At 42.4% G+C, this 13,947-nt stretch overlaps 1 long non-coding RNA gene across 1 annotated transcript in view; it reads right to left on the reverse strand.

Annotated features, from left to right (window-relative positions):
- Positions 1 to 2,349: 2,349 nt before the first annotated feature.
- The window catches only part of LOC128809351 (uncharacterized), a 36,373-nt gene continuing 24,775 nt past the window's right edge, over positions 2,350 to 13,947 (reverse strand). Inside the window, exons 3-5 of the long non-coding RNA XR_008437693.1 lie at positions 8,031 to 8,129; positions 6,594 to 6,653; positions 2,350 to 2,467 (exon numbers count right to left, since the gene is read on the reverse strand). This is a non-coding gene — a long non-coding RNA (uncharacterized LOC128809351). The remainder of the gene's footprint in view (positions 2,468 to 6,593; positions 6,654 to 8,030; positions 8,130 to 13,947) is intronic.

Consider the following 13,947-nt stretch of genomic DNA (forward strand, 5'->3'; position numbering starts at 1 on the left):
GTTTAATATTGAACACACACACACAAAAAAAAAACATTTCCCCAATCTTGTATTTTATTTACTTCCTTGGCTTTTTCTAAAGCTGAGATCTCCCTCCACCTGCCCAGCCTGGCAATCACTTCAACGAAGCACAGTTAACAGGAACAGCCTCCCAGCCAAACCTCCACAAGTCAAGAGAGTTCACTGGCCAATAATTAAAACAAGTCAAACCATCATTATGGATTTTTGCCACATCCGTACTAACAGGTCACCCTCTGAAAAAGCCCTTGTAATATGCTTGTGTTAACTACGTGCAAAGTGGGTTAAGCAACATTTTAACACTGAAAACAAAGTGCTCATTAAAAAATTGCCTCAGCATTTGAATGTGTAGAATAAGTCTACATACCATGCCTATTTGTGGCAAGGGGTCATCCAGACCACACCAGAGGACGCTACATCAGGATGGATGGAGTGCTCCTGAGGTCTGCCCAGGGTTCACTAACTGTGGTGACCTTAGGACATAGAAGAAGTTGCTTCAAAGATGATGTAGGCATGGTCTGAACACAGCAGACTACAAGTTGTTGTTAGTTTCCTGACACCTGAGCTGCTTTTGATAAACAATTAACATCAAAAAGGAAGATAGCCCACACATGCCAGAGGGACTTGCATTGAGACATTTAGTGAAACCTTTTGACAAGGCTGCACATCCTGTGTGTTCTGCTGTTCTTCAAAAAACAACACAATGCACTGCCTGGCTGCCTGCAGCTCTGAACAATTGTCCAGTTCTTCACCTTGAGAACACCAACACAGAGTAAAGTTCTTCACTGTGAAGACAACTGACCAGCTGTGGCATCAGTAAACATCCTCCAATTATCTTTGTCCTTAGTGGACCAAAGTTTGATCTGGAGCTACTGTAAAATCTCTCCTCCTCAAAGGCAGTAGTGAATATAACCAAGAACATGCAGCTATAAGAAAAGTGCTAATTCCCTGATAATGTGGCCAAGAAACTCTCAAATCTTTGGCTTCTGCCACAGTTACTTGTAGAAATTTAACAAAACTTCCCAGTCTCCATTTCTCTATATGTCAAATGGATGAGATATGTCTTCTGGAAAGTGCCTCGAGCTGTGCACAGGGCATAGAGCAAAGTATTGTTACTTTGGTATTTTTGCCACCTGTTGTGAATGCTGATATTCCTTCCTGTTTTATCAATATGCAAAAAGTTACTAAGAAGCAAAAAGTTACTAAAAAGCCTAAGAAGCTTGTAACATGTTAGGTGAGTCCACTGAAGATGCTAGTAGAAGATAAAAGCATGAAGATTTCTGATAAATCCAAACTATCATAAAGAAAACTGGCCTCATTAAATCAATACAATAAGCAATTAACAGGCCACTTTGGAGAAGTGCTGCTTTGGAGAAGAATGTGTCAGAATCATGTTGAAGCTTTCAGTGAGAGCTGTGATTACTGAGCTGTTTATTCTGGAAATGAATTGCTTGACTAGAGATTAGATCAAAAGAAAAATTGTCTAAGTTTATACAAAATGCTTTTCTCTTAAACGAGAGAAGAGGAAAAGGACTCAGCTTATCTGCCCTATGAGAGGCCCTCACATGTCAGTCCTACAGGAATGCCTCAACATATCTTTGAATGATGAATGACTATACTCTCATATCTCATGCTTTCCTAGCCTCATACCACATGCCTGTGTTTCTTCACAAGGGCACTGAAATTAAGATAATGCAACAAATGAGCAATGGACCAGTATCTGAAAAATGGAAAGAAGTGGTTGAAGTAACACTTTTGCTCTTTGGGCCACAAAGTGGCTGGAGAAACATTTTGTGTATCTAAAGCACAGCAGCAGGGAAAGGATTAATGAACCATGATGCTTCAAAGACAAAGATATTGCTTATCTTAATTAGATGTTGCTAATGTTAAAGTGAAAACAGAAGCCTGAATCTCCTGTTACATATTCCTAGGCCAGCTGGGAACTCTTTTCATTAGTTTTTGAATTACACTGTTTTTACCTCAGCATGAAGGGAAGCAGGTCTCCGTTCCAAGTATGGGAAAGCTGATCAGCTCTGCAAAGCAAAGTGGTGTTTCTAAAGCTAGGATATCCTTCCATGAGGAGTCCTGGCACAGGAAACACTGAAGGTCTGTATTCTTGCACCTGCAAACTGCAAAGAAGTTATTGCTCAAGTTTCCAATTACTTAGTGCCTTTTTTGGTATACCACTTGCTACTAAAGCAAAATATGGCTTATATAGGAAAAAGGGACATGAGCATTATATGAAGCCTGGGAGCTGCAATATTGCTTTTTGAGATGTAAAACATAGGGTAAGTACTTGCCTGTCAAATCAAGCAAACCACTTGCCTTTTCATGATCCCAGGAAGATTTCGTGCTTGGGCTGGTAGACTTTTCTAAAACATTTGCCATAATTTACCATCTTCTTTTCAGATTAAGCAGAATGGCAAAACCAAGCTGAACAAAAAGAAAACTTGAGCAGAAATAGAAAAATGTTTCTTCAAAATAGGAAGCTTCCTGTTTAAACAGCCACTCTTTAAAGGCATTCTTTGCAAAAACCCTTTTAAATTGACTACAATTAATTAAATCTCCATTTCCACCCACATCTGAAGACATTTCTAATCAAGCTGAGACAGAAGATGGGCAGATGGGAAGTCAATGGATAACCACTCCCCAGTAGCAAAGCTAAGCTATTAACTCAATACTGGTCTGTGTAAGGTGAGCAGATTGTTCTGGTTCATGATTTATTCTTCAGCTGCGATCCTGTTAACATTTTATTATTGTGAGGAAGACAGCTTTAGCTTGGCTTGGACTCCCCAAAGGCAGTGTCCAAAGTCACTTTAACAACAGAGATCATCTTTGATATATAAAATTGAAATCTTTCTGAATGGGGCTGCAAAAAACAGAATTAGAGATCAATATCAGAAAAATTCAGAGAACTCCATGCAAGCTTTCTACATGTGTTGCACCAGGTTGTTCAAGCCTCATTTTATCCTTGTACGTTTTACACTGGTCTCTTCAACTTTTTCAGGGATATATGTGATGCTTAGAATAATTACTAACTGGACCCAGGAAAAATAAAATGTGGTAAGAAAGTATAGTTTCTGGCATACCACAGTACAGGACATTGCCAACACCAAAATGTCTAGAGGAAACCACATTATGGGATGAGATATTTGTTATGTTGCAGAGAGGATTGAAGAGAAATGGCAGAAGTCAACTCATTCTGAGTTAGCTGTTAAGGTAGAGGAATTGCCTTTTGCATTTCCAGAGGAGCTTCTGTCATGCTACAGAACAGCAGTAAAACATAAAACCATTCAGAAGGGAGCAATGAAAGATGCAGAGAAGACCATGAGCATCAAGGAAAAGCTGACCTCGGGAAGAACTCATGCTAACAAGCTCCTGACTTCAATGGTTGTAACTATAAAATATGGACTTTCACATAGAGTACATCATGTAAACTACAAGGGTGGTGCCTTCTAGTTGGTGCCCACTCTGAGTAGAAGGAACAAAATGCCCCAATCCTTGGCCAGCATTTCCCACTTTTAGATAGGCTTCAGCATAGACTTATGCTGTGAGTGCAGGAGGATTAAGGTGGCAGGGGAAGGCTTTCCAGACTTTCCAGAGTTCTTTGCTGCTTTGGAAATAGCACAGGTCTCCTTGTCCAATTCTGTTTCCTTGTACATATGGAGTCAGACAGCTTTTTGCAATTACTTCTTTCTTTGCTGCAACAGCCAGCCTCACTGACAGGTGCCAGAGCCTGAGTAAAAAAGGTCTCATATATTTAGTTGCAAATTATTTCTAAAACCTGTTGCAAGGTCCCTAGGTGCTGCTGCCTCTGATCTAAATTTTGCAGTAGTTTCAGCTATATTCTATTTGCAAGGCCTATATTCTATTTGCAAGGCCTATATTTAACTTGCAGAGTAGCTCCTAATTTTTTAATTTTTTTAAAGCAAACGATATATATAGACTATAGAGAGACACGGAGATATGTGCATAGTTTGCTTAGCTACAAATATATACATAGTATATTTTTATAATTTCTGAGCATCTCATTCTTTCAATTGTATCTGTTGTGTCTATAGATGTTACTACATGAAATAAAGAGGTGGAGATAGAAGGAATAAACACTGACCATAACTGTCTGTAGCCAATACAGGGGCTCAAACAATTCAACCTAGTAGATAAATTACAGTTGCAATTCTGAGTAGCATTTTTCACTCATTCTCCCACTCAGGCTGTCTTGTCACCTCTCTCCATCTCTGAGACATACATTAAACTGCAGTCCGATAGTGTTATCAGCCTGTTTGTCAACAAAATAAATTTGTCTCCCTGGGATGGTGAAATGTGTGTCACAAATGAATGAGATTTCTGGAGTTCAGCAGCAATCTACAGGGAAGTGTTAATTAGAACAGACTGTGTCATAAGGAAGCTCAACAGACACAAACTAATTAGCACCAACAAGTTTAGCAGGGCTGCTTTGCAGAGGCAGCACTCCATCACTGGCTTCTAAGAAGTTAGCACTCCTTCCTATTCCCTGGCTCTACTCTTAAAATGGCATTAAAACATATGGTACCAGAGCAAGAGTCCCACAAGGATCTAGTGGGAAGATCTGCTTGTGCTTTATCCCAAGGTTACCTTCACCAACTCATTCTCACACTGCAGCATTCAACTCAGCCTATCCACAAATCAAAGATATCCAAGATTTCATCCAGGTAAAGTGAGTGGCTCCTCAGAAAGGTATGCATCCCTCCTAAGTCTCCGCTGGACTGATGGTCTATAAATGCTACCAGTTTCCTTGGGGAAGCTGAGAACATTGAGTGTCCCTGCAGATTTAAACTAGTTCTGCTGTTCTTCAGTGCAGAACAGCAAGGCATTCTAAAAGTCCAGCAGGAATCTGGGAAAAAGAACTAGAAAGTCAGCTTGCAAGTTTGCAGCTTAAATATTGCTGACGAGCTGACATCAGTCAAGAAAAAAAAAAGATTCCTAAATGACACAACAGATGTTCTTCAGATGAGCCTCCATTTTTTTGCAGATGCAACCTTAGCAGATGGACTTGAGCACGTATATTCTGTAAGCAGATAAGAGGATGGAGATGCTAAAAAAAAAAAAAAAAAAAAAACCTGATAAAAAATAGAAAGTAGTAGGAAACATCATATACAATGATTGTTTCTCACCATCTTGTGCTTGTTAATTTCCTCATTTTTAAGGGAAATTTCAGACTCAATATAGGTGATACATAATACTAGTAATCAATGGGTCATCATCTAGCTGGGTTTCCTTAGGTTTATAGCTATAAAATTGAAAGTAATACTGCAAGCAGAAGAACCCATACCTACAAACACCTAAGACTTCAAGAACATTATTTGCTAAATTTTCCTTTGTAACACAGTCATTTAAAACACGTTGTGTCCACCAGTTTTTATTTCTCTCTGCCAGCTTCTTCTTGATTCAAGAACACAATTCCTTTAATAAACACAACAATGCTGGAACTCTTTGGGATCTTGTTCTCTCACCTCTTTTGGTCAAGAACTTATCTCATCTGAAGATGAGAAGCTTTCTTTCCCACTCCAGTCTAAATGTTCTTGACAGGCATAAAAGAATGTAGTGTAAAAACTGGTTTCCAAATAATCAAAAGTCAAAGCACAGGGCCAGACAAAGCTAATGGGACCTGTGGATGCATAGCATACGCTAAGAACAAACCATTTCAGCCTGCTTTTAGATATGTTTGGGCTTTTAACAACAAGCACCTTTTGGAACAAATTGCATTAGAAGATTTTACAACATTAATATTGTGACCGGTCCCTACTGGCTCATACAAGTTTCTAAGAGCTGCTTCTCTCAAAATTGAATTTCAGATATCAAAGAAAGCTGGAATAGAACAGCAGGGGAAAAAAGTATTCTTGCCCACATTCCACATTTTGGCTCTACAGGCAAAAAGGGAAAAAAAAAAAAAGAAGAGAGAGAAAAGAGAGAGAGAAAGTCAAGGGTGTTAGATTCAGCACTTTTGAGAACTCTTTTTTGTGAACCAAACACTTAGCAACAGGATAGTCTTTATCCTGCTGTCATTAGCAGAGACAAGATCTTACAGTCTGATGGCTGAGGGCATCATCCTTACAGATGACTGCGTATGAAGGAGCTAACAGGCCACATGCTTTTATTACTGCACTTAGGTTGCACAACAATATGTGATCACAGCAATATAGGAAAAATGAGAATACATTCTAAGACCTGTTTTCTTTCCTTTTACACTAGTAGAGAACTGGGACCAATATTATCCATTCACAGGAACACCATGTTACCTGCTGCTACAGAAAAGAGCTGATCAGTTATCCATTGTGTATTGAAGCAGATGGTGTGTAAATACCACAAGCCTTATGATACCAAGCTTTTCAGAGATTCCATTTCTGTTTCATAGCAGGGTTTAAATTAAACTGCAAATGCTGCAAAACACATAGGGACAGATTCTTTCTTCTCACAATCCATTGCAATAAGAACAAACTCCAGTCACGTCAATAACACCAGAGGTCTAAAGCAAGTATCAGAAGAGAATCAGTGTTCTCCAAAGCCATATATGTTACAGAAGGAATTAAGATTACCTGTATCAGGTGATGGTAACTGCATCAATCACACAAGATCTGTGCAGACTGGAGTTCTTGCTGTGGGCACACATGAAAAACACTTTTTTCCCTACTCTCCACTGTTTTCACCCAGAAAACAGAGTGACAGAACTGCACTAAGCAGGCATTGATTTCTAACTACTTGGGCAATCTGGAAAGGAATTATAGCACATAAACCAAAGCAGGCATGCAAATTCAACATGCTTTGCATAACTAAGAAACTAAACATGTACAGCATAGCTCAGCACAGCTCATACCACTTCAAGCTCAAACCACCTTTTAGGCCAGCTGAAGCCTTGTGGACATCAGTGTGAAAGATATTACATTAAGACACCTTTGCTTACAGATAATTTTATTATTGGTATTTAGGAATTTATATAAACTATGCTCTTGCTGCTAATTCCTCACCATCCATCAGGGCAAGGACAGAAATCTGGCTGTATATATTCACTCACCCTACTGTTTTTCACCCCTGTAGGTAGGAAAGGCTTGCAAAAGACCTGAGATACACAGTAAAACACAAAGACTGTAGGCAAGCATGGAACCAGGGGGGTTCTTAGAAATCAAACCCCTTCTCTGAAACTATTCACCAGACGGCTGGCTATGAGAGATAGAATTCTACAAACATGGTTTTCTTTTCATTATTATCTTGTGTGTCTTTCTTATATCACTTTCTCACAGGAGAAATGGATAAGGGAAACACTGTCACATTTGTTTGTAGTTGATTTTAATTCTGAACTCAGAGGAGAGCACAAGAGAGATCCATCCACAAAGCACAAATGCAATCCATTTCATTGCTTTGACTTTGCTCTGGGAAGTCTCTTCACAGAGACATTGAGTTTCAGTTGCAAGCATCATTGCAAGAATCCCATCGATGAACTTATTTGAATGGAGAGGAAAATATACAAAATATTTGTTTCTTCTACCTCTCCTCCAAACCCACAAACCCAAAAATAATTTTCCTTCACTTTTGAGTAATAAAAACAGTAATCCTGTGCATCATCAATTGCTTTTAGACACCAGGTGCAAATTTGCTTAATACCTGATCAAATGTTTTGTGTAGCATAAGGGAAGCGAAATTCCTAACACATCAGGGCCCAGTTAGTGGGACACTGGTAGAACTACTCTGGAGCCTCTAGGTTTAAAGCATGTACTGAATTGCTCCTTTGGTTTTGAGAAGAGCAGGCTAGCTCCTGTATAAGCTACTGACTGCTTTGTCAGAAAGCATTCGTAGCAGGCCTGTCTGACTTGACACAACATGCTTTGAGCTCTCACAGTTTCACAAACTGATTATGAAATTAAATGTGGTGGTGAAATACACTAATTATCAAACTCCTAGATAAGAATGGTGTCTTTTTTATCGACTATTACTCATCTGAACAGGAAAAAATGGCTTCAAGTATCTTTTGAACTTACTGTGTAACACTGCTGCTATGGTTCCCTGCAGCCATATGGATAATTGGGAGACCTGGTGTAGCACACAGGTACTCTGGTTTGCTTCTCTCTTCATACACACTGGGAAGAAGAACAGAAAAAAGGATCAATTTTCTTCACTATTTCAATCAGACTGGGAAAGTCCCCTCAGACTATTTTATTTTGCTATTTTTTTTATGTTGTGGCAACTAATGGGGGCCTTGGTGCACCATATGTGATTACACAGGAAGAGCTCAGCCCATGCCTCTGTACTGGAAACCAGGTGGCCCACATGGTAAAGCCATTCATGACCCAAAACCATGTGGCTTCTACTCCAGCGTAGTATGGTAAAGGTAAAAAACACCTATTCTGGCTTTTCTTGTCACTCCAGGCTGTGTACCTGTAGAAGGTATTTCAGGATCCATTAAGTACTTGCCTTTCTTATATGCCTTTCCACAAAATATAATAAATATAATAATAGAATAGAATAGAATATAAAACTTAATATAATATACATAGATATATATAGTACTCCTCCATGACACCCTCTGAGAGATAAGCAGGACAGTGCAACTTGATCTGGCACTAGTCACAAGTTACAGCTTGCACATAAGAGGAAATACAGTTCAGCTCATACAGCAGAAATGTAAAGCTGTGACAAAATACTTACCAAATTATTAATGACTTATAATATGGTAGTAGACAAGGGGTCAAGTCCCAGACTAGGCATATTTCATGCAAGTCCTATAAAGTCTAATTCAAAATTGTAGAGACCTTCACACACATAACCCAGTATATGCTCCCAAATGCCTGGAGCAGTCACTTGCTGCTACAAATTCTACTGTACAACCTGCACTTTAAATGCAAAGCCCCCCGGTGCTAGCAGTAATGATTTGGATTAGCACTTTATTTCCCACTGCTAGGGAAATAAAAATCTCTTAGTACCACTATCAGGGATTTCTGTAGCAACTCAGTGAATAATGGTAAAAGCAGCTGCAAAATAGCAAGCGAACAAACCCTACAGAGATATAATGGTGACTCAACAACCTTTCAATTCAGATATTAAAGTGTCTGCACTTCCTTTTATGCTTCAGGTGAATAAAAGGTGATTGAGCAGAATTAACCTCTCCCTAGAGCATTAAGAAAAGTTAAAGTTCCAGTGCAGACTTGCTGGGCTCTTTCAAATTTAAGTTTCTTACAACTTTTACTGCTGTAACACCAGTGAACTGAATGTCCAATGAACTGAATTTCATCAGAGCTGAGTTTTGGAAGATTGAGTTAAAAGAATTATGTGAATTAAAAATGCTTTTATTGAGATTATAAGTTTCCAGTTGAAATATATAAGCCTTCAGGAAATATTGATACTGAACTGCAACCTCTCTTGTTCTCTTCCCAAGAACCTATACAGTACCAAGATGTACTCACCCTCCCTATAGAACTTTGATTGACTGCATGAAAATTTGTTTAAATTCCACTAAGACAACAACAGATATTCAAGCACGTGCACAGCCATTTTATGGGTTTAGCACTAACTTAAACATCAATTCAGGAGCCACATGTGAAGAACAGGTGCCACAGTTCTGGCTTGGAAATCTGAAGCCCTGACTCATACATGTGTATCCAGCACTTGGGTTGCGTTCTGATCTAAACAGAGCAATTTTTCCTCACCTTGCAACAAATACTGAAACTATAAACAACAAGGGTTTCACGAAGCTTTTGCTGAGTGGAAAACAAAGGAAAACAAATTGATGAGTAAAATGATTAATGTGGAAAAGTCAAGGCTTGGGGAAAAAACGCAGAAAACACATCACAGGTTTTTAAAGTTTTCAAGGAAAATACAAACTGTACATTTCCAAAATGTTTGGATAGGCTTCTCCTCTCCTTCTCAGAACCACAATTTCTCCTAAACATCTTTGTGGTTTTGGCTCAGACCAAAATTATAGAATCAGAGGTGTCACAGGAGACTTACTTCAGGTGAATGAACTATGAAATTCAGCTGAAAGTAAATTTTGGATGGTAGTTTATCCAACTCAAATATTACCTACCCAATACTTAGCACCAAAGTGAGCAGGCAATAAAAAAGTATGAAGGCATAGCATTTCCCCTTCAGAAAACAGAAAGAAAAACACATTCAAAGACAAATGCAGAAACCTTAACATAACTCAGGACAACATTGGGAGAGGGGAGAGTTTTGTTTGTATATAGGGCTAGCTCTAAGCGCAAGTTTATTAATGGAAGGTGATCAGCAGACATGCCTATTTTTGAGGAATAAAAAAAAAAATAAACAGTTGGAGCTGTTAGTCTCGCTGTCCTCTGCAAAATTCTTTCACTCTAGGCAACCATCAACTGAATGAAGTTTAGCAAGGGCAAGGGTTGAATTCTGCACTGGGGATGGGGCAGCCCTGGAGGTATGGACAGTTTGGGGCTTAAGGCACTGACAAACAGCACCACTCAAAGGGATCTGGTGGTCCTGGCTGAGGCAAGTTGAATATGAGTCAACAGTGCCCTGGCAGCCAGGAGGGCCATATATATTTACTGGACTGTAGGTGAGTCTTGAATAGCTGGGTGTCTCTATTTGTCATCTGAGTTATAAAGATGATAAAGCACTCTTTTACAGCAGCACTCAATAATTTTATGTACAATACACCAGCAATCATGTATTAAGTGGCTGAAGACATTTGGCTTTTCGCCCTCCATAACCACTGACAATATGTGGACATCTAAGTTTGTGATTAGACAACTTCCTGCATTATTACTCATGTTGTGGCTTATCAATTAGGATATTTAATGGCTTTTTTTTTTGGGCAAGGCCAGCTCATTGAAGGCAGGTGTTGGGTTGTCTTTAGGTTTCTGCAGATCAGATTTGCCACAGGGACACGGAATCCAGTCAGCACCACAGCTGGAAAAGCAGGAGCCACTGCTTCCTGAAGGTTCTCGAGGTGGAGAGCATTCTGGTCCTCCTACCAGACAGTTTATCAATATTGCTGCTGAATATACATTTTGACCTCACCAGGTTACCTGCAGATCTTAGGAAGAAAAATCTCTTTTCATAAAGTCTACACTGTTTGTCCTCAAAGGACTGCCTGGCTGCAGATAAAGTGGAGCTGAAACATGTCACTGGGCTTTGGCTGTACTCTCAGATATGGCCTCAGAATGGAGTCGGCGCTAGATTGTGCCTTCAGGGGGGAGAGTTTCACCCTGAAACTTATTCTCCCTTTCCTTGAGTGAGTCATCCTCTGGAAAAAACATGAGGATCCTCTAGGAATGCAGCACTCACAGTTCGTGGGATACAGCACAGATCTGCTACCAGACCCAGAAGAATGCAAGCCTCTGTAATGTGACAGAATCCGTAATATACCAGTGTGGGAGGGGTTCCCGCTCTCCCTTGGGAGGCAGCAACAGTCTAGAAAAGGTTGCCAATCAACTGCTGCCCTCCACCCCAGTTGAGCTGTCCGTCAATGCTTGGTACTCTCCCCAGTTCCAGAAAGCTCAGTTGTTCTGTTATCCCCATTGGCCCCTATTAGAATACCACTCCTCCTCTGTACCCCGACTGGTTCTCTGTATGTCACCCCACTCTGTTTCTTCCCCTTTTACCCGTTGCCTGTTGGTTGTTTTGTACCCTAACCACTCCTACTCCTTTGCCCTTAATACCCAGCCCCGCCTTCCCTCTGGGCTCCCGGAGCTTGCTCCCTCCTAGAGCGCTTGTGTCCCTTCCCTCCTTCTCCTGTTCCTGTGACTCTCCTGAAATAAAGCCTCTAGGAATACAGCTACTCCGGAGTCCTCCCGTCCGTCCGGTGGAGCTATCCGGGTCCCGCCACCTCCTCCCCGCAGACCGGTCAGCCGAGGGTTTTCCCCCGGACTGGCTGGGCACCCGGGTGAAGCCCGGAGGATTTATAATTTAATACAATTGGCACCCCGAACGCGGTGACCACTGCCCTGGTCACCGAGGAGTGTCTCCTGCGAGCGTCCGGATCCATGACCCTGCACTCCAGGATCTAAAGCGCCGTTCACCGCCGCTTCCAGGAGCAGCTCTCCTTCTATTGTTAGAAGACTTCTGTCTCCTGGCGCTGCTGATAACTCGTGGATATCCGACCCTGCAGCTTTGGGGGAAGCCCTGGATTCCACGAGATCAGCAGCCCTCCACTGCCCTGCCAAAGCCTTCTTCATTTCGCCGCATCCCAGTGTCGGTGAGTTTCGCTGCTCGACGCGAGCAGCTGACGCAGGCTCTTCCTTTTTCTTTTCTCTCTTTTGCTTTGGCCGGGGATCTCTCTTGCAGCGGGAAAAATGGGAAACCGCCTTTCCCCTGCACAACGGGAGTTTATATCCAAGTTAAGTCCGCCCTTGTGTTGGGGAATGTTTCTGTTAAAAAAGGGGTTTTAAAATCTTTTGTTAATTTTATTTTTGAGCACTTTCCTGACGTCTCCATGGACGACGTCTTTTCTGTTTCGTTTTGGGGGAAAGTTGGACGTTACATTTATGATGTTCAGGTTACGGGGAATTTTAAAGTGGGGAGGTTTTTTCCAATTTATGATTCCATTTTTAATTTAGTTAAATCGAAAGGGGAAAGTTTGGGTCCCAGTTCTCCTACCCCTCATTCCGCCCCCCTCGCTCCTAACTCCACTTCCCCTAAGGGTGGATCGGGAGACAGATCCTGCCAGAATGAGGCACAGGGTTGCTGCCGTCTCCCTGCTGCCTCCCGTGCCACCCTGTCCTCTCCTTGTGTTGGGACTGGCCACCCCAGCACGAGCCCTACCCGTTCCCTCGTTCCGCGAGTCCCCGACCCCAGTTATATCCCCAGTTGCAATAGTTGTTCTAATACTGTGTTAACACCACAAAATGGCAACGGCCTCGTGGCCGATCGCCACTTTTCACAAAATGGCGCTTCTTCCTCCTCCTCACCCCCTCGGGTTCCCACCATTTTAACATCTCCGCCCCCTCTGTCGGTTGCCGCCCCTGCGTCGGGTCCCACCCCCCAACACGTGTTGATCTCTGTGACGTCGGGACCCTCCCATCCTGCCTCCTTGACCACGCCCCTGGGTGGGCCCCTGGTGGGTGGGACAGGCCTGCCGGAAGGCCACGCCCTGGTGGGTGGGTCAGGCCATGCCCCCTCTCCTGCCGCTTCCGGTTCCCACGCTGCCGGAACCGGAAGTAGGCCCAGCCGGAAGCAGGCCATCTTGGCCTGCAGGGTCTCCCGTCACCGGGACCCACCAGCAAGGGAGAGACTCCGCGCCCTAGCCCGCCCTGCCTCATCCTCGGAAGAGGATGAGGACAGCGATGACCCCTGGCCCACAACCAAGCTGGGGGAGGGCTGGGCCCGGATCCGGGCTGAGGCCATTAAGGATGGGGACCTAGATCTCGCAAGGGATCTAGGTCCATTTGCGGCACCAGTTGTGCATAAGAGGGGAAAAGAGCCGAGGTGGGAACAGTTAGCATACGCGGAAATGAAGGAATTGAGGAGAGCCGCCAAAGACTATGGAAGGAATTCTCCTTTCTTTAAAAATGTTTTGGACCTTACCTTTTCCGGACATTCCCTTGTACAACACGACCTTCGCTATATAGCTGTGCCATTGGAAAAAATTAATTAAGCCACTCCTAACAAAGTATGATCTCAGGGAGGTGTTAGGAGACGGCGCGGAGGGCCTTGAAGCCTTGGCAGGGGAAGGGGAATTCAGCAGACCTGAAGACCAAAGCCTCCTTCCCGAGAATTTGTTAAGTGACATAAGGGACACTGGGAAGGAGGCACTGCTGAAAATCCCCGATGGTACCACCCCCCTCCAAAACTTTTCATCAATTCTTCAAGGCCCTGATGAAACTTTTATCAAGTTCGTGGACAGGTTAAAGGAGGCCATCGACAGGCAAATTGAGAACGTCGGGGCCCGAGAAGAACTTCTGCGAAAGATGGCCCTGACCAATGCCAACC

The sequence above is a fragment of the Vidua macroura genome, chromosome 6 (genome assembly GCF_024509145.1).
Source record: "Vidua macroura isolate BioBank_ID:100142 chromosome 6, ASM2450914v1, whole genome shotgun sequence".
Taxonomy (NCBI): Eukaryota; Metazoa; Chordata; class Aves; order Passeriformes; family Viduidae; genus Vidua; species Vidua macroura.